Genomic DNA, 6,000 nt, shown 5'->3' with positions numbered 1-6,000 from the left:
CAACAAAGATATTCGTGTTCAAATGCAAGATAATTATATTAACATGCCACTTATTTTTGTCGATATGCTACTTACCCAGATAGCAGGATGTTATTGGACCTTTGTTGGGCCAACAACGCTCCTTATGTTGGGTCACTGTTTGAATTCAACATTGGGCCATCGGTAATTTGCTCATCGGCCCTTAATCAAACCAACTTGTTGGCTTATTGTTGGGCCAATGTAACAGTTAATATTGGGCCACTGTTGGGCCAATGTGTTATTTCAATATTGGGCAAACGTCATTTTTGTACAATTGGGCCATTGTAAGCAACTAATGTTGGGCCAACGGTAATTTGCTCATCGGCCCTTAATCAAACCAACTTGTTGGCTTATTGTTGGGCCAATGTAACAGGTAATATTGGGCCACTGTTGGGCCAATGTATTTTTTCAATGTTGGGCAAATGTCATTTTTGTACAGTTGGGCCAATGTAAGCAATTAATGTTGGGCCAACGGTAATTTGCTCATCGGCCCTTAATCAGACCAACTTGTTGGCTTATTGTTGGACCAACGAACGGATATCATTGAGCCATTGTTGGGCCACTTATTCTTTCAATATTAGGAAAACATCATTTTTGGGCCAACGTTGGTTTGTATCTTATTGGCTCTCCATCATGACAACTCATTTGCTCTTCACTGGTTGGCCATTTGTCCTCAAAATTGACAAACAAATATATACAATAAGGTTATACTAGTTTTGTAGTACAGTTTAATGGTAAAAGCCCTTTAATACTATCTATATATGCTATATATGCTAGATTAATAGTTTAATACATATTCTCAATATTCTCATAGAATTGCCATCAACAAGTATTGCATTGTAATTAGCTCTACATTAATTAAAAAACTGAGGAAAAAGAAATCAAAATATAAAATTGAATTATAACATACTATAATTTTATTGCTCAGTGCATAAAGAAAACATTAATAAAGAATTAAAAGTTGATGCTCACTTCAAGCGATACATGTAGGGTTACATGACTATATACTTCCTCTCTGATGTAAATAATGCACAAGTTCAGTAAATTATAGGTATCAATAAGCACGTCTAACAAATAAACAAAGCCCTCCTGTTCTTAAAATAATACTGAAATGAATCCCGTCATTTTGTTTACTTACACAAAAAATGTTTCTGGCATCTACATCGTGTTTATAACCGACCAACAGACACAAAAAAGGGTAGAACTACAGGTATGTCACACTATATCACAGAAAAAAGTTAAGCACTGCCACTTTCCATCTGATCCCTCTCCTAAGTCTCCATTTCCTCTTCTCGAGTCTCCTCCTCCCCCTTCTTTTCTTCTCTGTCCGTTTCTTCCTCCCTCATCCCTGTCCTTGGCATACCTTAGCCATTCTTTGATTGTGTTCTCCATGTCTTTTTAGAATCTCCAGTAGCACTAAAATTGTAATATTTGGTACTTAATACATTTGTTACTTTTCTCAGTAAAGAGTAAACATACGATTAAATTTACAAGTATATCAGTATATGTTTAAGCTGTCAATTAACGAATAACCGTCTTTTTTGTTTCATGGTGTGATTAAGTGATTAGCTTGCGTGATGAAGGTATTTATGCATAATATTTATACGCTTGATAATCATCATCAAAACAATTTTGATTCAATGTTGCCCCATATAAAATACATGTATTGAAAATTTGTCGTTACACTGAACAAATTTTAAATGAAAGAACCCAATTTATTTTTAGTACTGAATAAATTTTGTTTTAACTTCAGCAAATTCAACATTTCAAAATGTTTGATCATGTTCTCGACGTTAAGTGTATATAAGTTAATTAAGTGGTAGACTTATGAAATGTATTCTACTAGACACAAATTTCAATTTAAATAAGGAGCAAATTATTAATTGTTTTAACTGTATCAAAACACATTTTTATACTTTCATTTATTTTTCTTGTATATAAACAAAAAATTTAATCACTGATAATTTATTTTGTTTCGATAAATTATAAGAATTTTAAATTTATTTTAGCTAGCTTGATTTTTCAAGTAGGATTGGTTGTAGATTTATTTCTGATTGTAGAGACGATCAGATTTGTTAATATACAGATTTGTAACAATTTAATGTTTATAGTTATACACATTGGCCCAATGTTGGTCCAATATATCGGGTTAACATTGGGCAAAAGAGCAAAATGACACTGGGCTAACGTCATTTGCCAACATCGATCCAATGTTCTTGTTGACGTTTCGCCAACAATGTCGCATTCATTGGGCTAATGTTGGCGCGACGTTGGGCGAATATCTGTAGAAATCACTCTCTACAACGTTGGCCCAACATATCGGGCCAACATTGGGTCGATGAGCAAACTTAAATTGGGTCAATGCCATTTGCCAACATTGGCCCGATGTAACCGATTACATTGGCCCAACGTTGGCCCAATGTTAGCATGCTATCTGTACAGTGTTGACCCAACAGCACCTGGCCTCTGCACTTCCCCGTGTCTGATTTACACAGATTTGTACATGATATCGTTTAAAAACTAAACGTTAATTCAGCTGTGCCGAGGCAAACATATAATTAATACTTACAAAGTGAGTGCAGATATGCAAGGTATCAGTCTCATTACGCTCGTGTCAGATTAAAAATGGCGCGGATATTACAAGTAGCCCGGTTGTTGTCTACCCATGATGCTCAGTCTGATTCATGGTATATTGGGCCAACGTAGGGCCGATGCCAATCCCCAAACAAATATTTTCTCTCATGATAATAGTTTTATGATATAATGCCAAAAAGTAAGCCCAACATTAGCGCACTATTATACATAACCAGCTATCAATATTCCATGTTGGGCCATTGTTGGCCCAATCAAGGTAACCCAACATAGATAATAGAACCATAATGTAAGATTTGGCCAACGGTGTTCTGCTATCTGGGTTATTACAAATAAATAAGCATATACACAATTAAAAAATAGAATAAAACACTCTTTGGTGCTTGATCACTTAAGTGCAAAGTTAAAATGTTGAAAATATCATATCTAAACAAAAGCAGTCATCCAATGATAAGCATGGACATAGAAAGTCCTCTTAATTATTTCAGAATGTACCAACGTTGTCCCAACGTAAAGCTCAGCAGCTAATTATAAAATTGACACCATCAATTAGTTGGCAGTATAATAATTGGGCCAACGTTGGCCCAATATAAATATCCCATCTTTGAAGACCTAAACAAAATAACACTTGTGTGTATTACAAACATTGGGCCAACGTTCGGCCAACATACTACTACCAACTTGATAGGACACGTTCTTTAAGGGTGTATTACAAACAATGGGCCAACGTTGGGCCAACATAATACTACCAACTTGATAAGGCACTTTCTTTAAGGATGTATTACAAACATTGTGCCAACGTTGGGCCAACATACTACTACCAACTTGATAGGACTCGTTCTGTAAGGGTGTATTAGAAACAATGGGCCAACGTTGGGCCAACATAATACTACCAACTTGATAAGGCACTTTCTTTAAGGATGTATTACAAACATTGTGCCAACGTTGGGCCAACATACTACTACCAACTTGATAGGACTCGTTCTGTAAGGGTGTATTAGAAACAATGGGCCAACGTTGGGCCAACATAATACTACCAACTTGATAAGGCACTTTCTTTAAGGATGTATTACAAACATTGTGCCAACGTTGGGCCAACATACTACTACAAACTTGATAAGGCACTTTCTTTAAGGGTGTATTACAAACAATGGGCCAACGTTGGGCCAACATACTACTACCAACTTGTAAATACACTTTCTTTCAGGGTGTATTATAAACATTGGTCCAACGTTGGGCCAACGCCATGATCCTTCCTTCTTTGGAAACTAAAGTGAATGGAAGTTGCTTATGTTGGACCAACAATGGCCCAACATAGGAATTCCGTCATAGTCGAGAAGGTTGACTTGGTAACATTGGTCCAACGTTGGCCCAACGTTGTTCCCCCAACGCCAACCATACAACTTTTAACAAATGTTGGCCCAACATAGTCATGCTATCTGGGTAGTTATGTCACACGTTGACATTATACATATATCACATGGCTTCGAGGGTGACATACCAGAATATTTACCCCGAGGTGACAGGAAAGCTCTGGAGTGTTATGTCACCCGATGCCGAAGGCAGAGGGTGACATAACACTCCAGGGCTTTCCTATCACCGACTGGCAAAAATGCGTAACGTAACAACACGTGAACGTGATAGAAAGGATGACATAACTGTTTCCGTCGGGGGTGACATAACTGTTTCCGGCGTGACATAACTGTTTCCGGTGTGACTTGGCATTTTTCAGGGTTTATAGTGAAACTTATTACATTTGTGATATAATAAGAAAACTTATTTAAAAATGTTATATAATTTTCTCGCACGTTGACATAAATACGTTGCGTGTTGACATAAATAAGTTGCATGTTGACATAAATAAATTGCATGATGACATAAATAAGTTGCATGTTGACATAAATAAGTTGCATGTTGACATTAATAAGTTGCATGTTGACATTATAAGTTGCATGTTGACATTAATAAGTTGCATGTTGACATTAAAAAGTAGTGTGTTGAAATAATTATCCTGCATCTTTTAAATCTCGAATCTACGTACAATGACAGATAATGGATACAGGCATTAGTAAGTAAATTTACGCATATTTAAATTACATTTTCTTACAAAATTGGAAACCTGCATGTCAACACAGTTAACTTGTGTGACAGACTCATGTTTTTATATATTATGCACATAAGCATAGCAATGCATATTGCATGTGCATCTGCTCATTGATTTAATTATATATGTTTTTACTTGCAGCACACTCTTACAGCTTTATTAATATAACCTGTAGTTAAGTGTATTGATTTTTAAATGATTCTTTTCCAGAGAGGTCCAGAGTTAGTCTCGGGGCTCTAATTATATTCTGGCAATGGTCATTTTGTAACTTTTGGTTTCATTGGTTTTTTAGTAGTGTCTTATGGTTTTCGATTGGTTTTTGTGTTTCCCTCCAAGTTTTCTTTGTGATTTTGGTTAATTTTTGCTTGGTTGCCATATGTGTTAGAAGTGTTTTTGTCATTGAGTCTACCCATACTTGTTTTACATACCAGAGACATTGACATTGAGACATACATTTCCTCTTGCATGGTAAGTAACTAATAAGTAATATAATTCTAATTCTATTAAATGTAAAATCTGAAATTTTTGCACTTATAATTCCTTAGATCGCTTTTCTGGATTAATGTATAGTGTGAGTGAAACCTTAGATATACAGTTATGTGTAAATAGTAAATACATTGCTGTCTCACCTTTTCATATTTTTTAAAGTAAACTTTATTTTATGATGTAAGATGTAACAATGGAAAGTGTGTGAAGTGGAGAGATTCTTCTTTTTAAACCTGAAAAAGACTATTAATGTAAATTAATATTTTTGAATTATAATTTGAACATCTAAATGGCTAAAATATGGATGAGTGCAAGATGAAGTGGCCAGTGAGCTGTTGAAGGAATTTTACTGAAGAAAATGTTCCATCTTGGTGTAAACCCCCACCCCACCCCGCTTTTTAGGTCTTAATATAGTTGAAAAATATACTAAGTGTGCGTGTGTTAGAGTTTTAAAAATGAGCCGGCTATTTATAATAAATTATTTATCACATAGGATGATGATGATAGATATTTAAATAAATGTATTCTTTTTTTCATTTCATAACTAGAATACCTGCTTCACCACCAAAAGCTCAGTAAAAAGCATAATATGTTGTACTTTTGCAATAGCATTTATTTGATTTTTACAGTTGATGGTTCACTTTAACAATTAAGTCATTATCATGTACGGAGGTACAGAATTGATAATAGATAACAAAACTTTTTAGTGGTCATAAATATGGTGTTAGGGGCACTTACATTATGAAGATCTGGAGTTGAGGGCAGGGCGGTTGTCATTTTCTTCAAGGACAAATTATTTG

At 35.1% G+C, this 6,000-nt stretch overlaps 1 long non-coding RNA gene across 1 annotated transcript; it reads right to left on the bottom strand.

Moving 5' to 3' along the window:
• Window positions 1-729: 729 nt before the first annotated feature.
• On the bottom strand, window positions 730-2,803 carry LOC134241850 (uncharacterized). The gene is made up of 2 exons (XR_009986736.1): window positions 2,588-2,803; window positions 730-1,434 (listed from the first exon to the last, which is right to left on the bottom strand). It is a non-coding gene; the product is annotated as an uncharacterized LOC134241850 (long non-coding RNA).
• Between the last annotated feature and the right edge of the window lie 3,197 nt (window positions 2,804-6,000).

The sequence above is a fragment of the Saccostrea cucullata genome, unplaced genomic scaffold (genome assembly GCF_032062105.1).
Source record: "Saccostrea cucullata isolate Sc308-1 unplaced genomic scaffold, CSIRO_AGI_Scuc_v1 ctg2569, whole genome shotgun sequence".
NCBI classification, from domain to species: Eukaryota; Metazoa; Mollusca; class Bivalvia; order Ostreida; family Ostreidae; genus Saccostrea; species Saccostrea cuccullata.
Note: the sequence above shows the minus strand (reverse complement) of the source record. Positions and strands in the feature narration are given on the sequence as shown.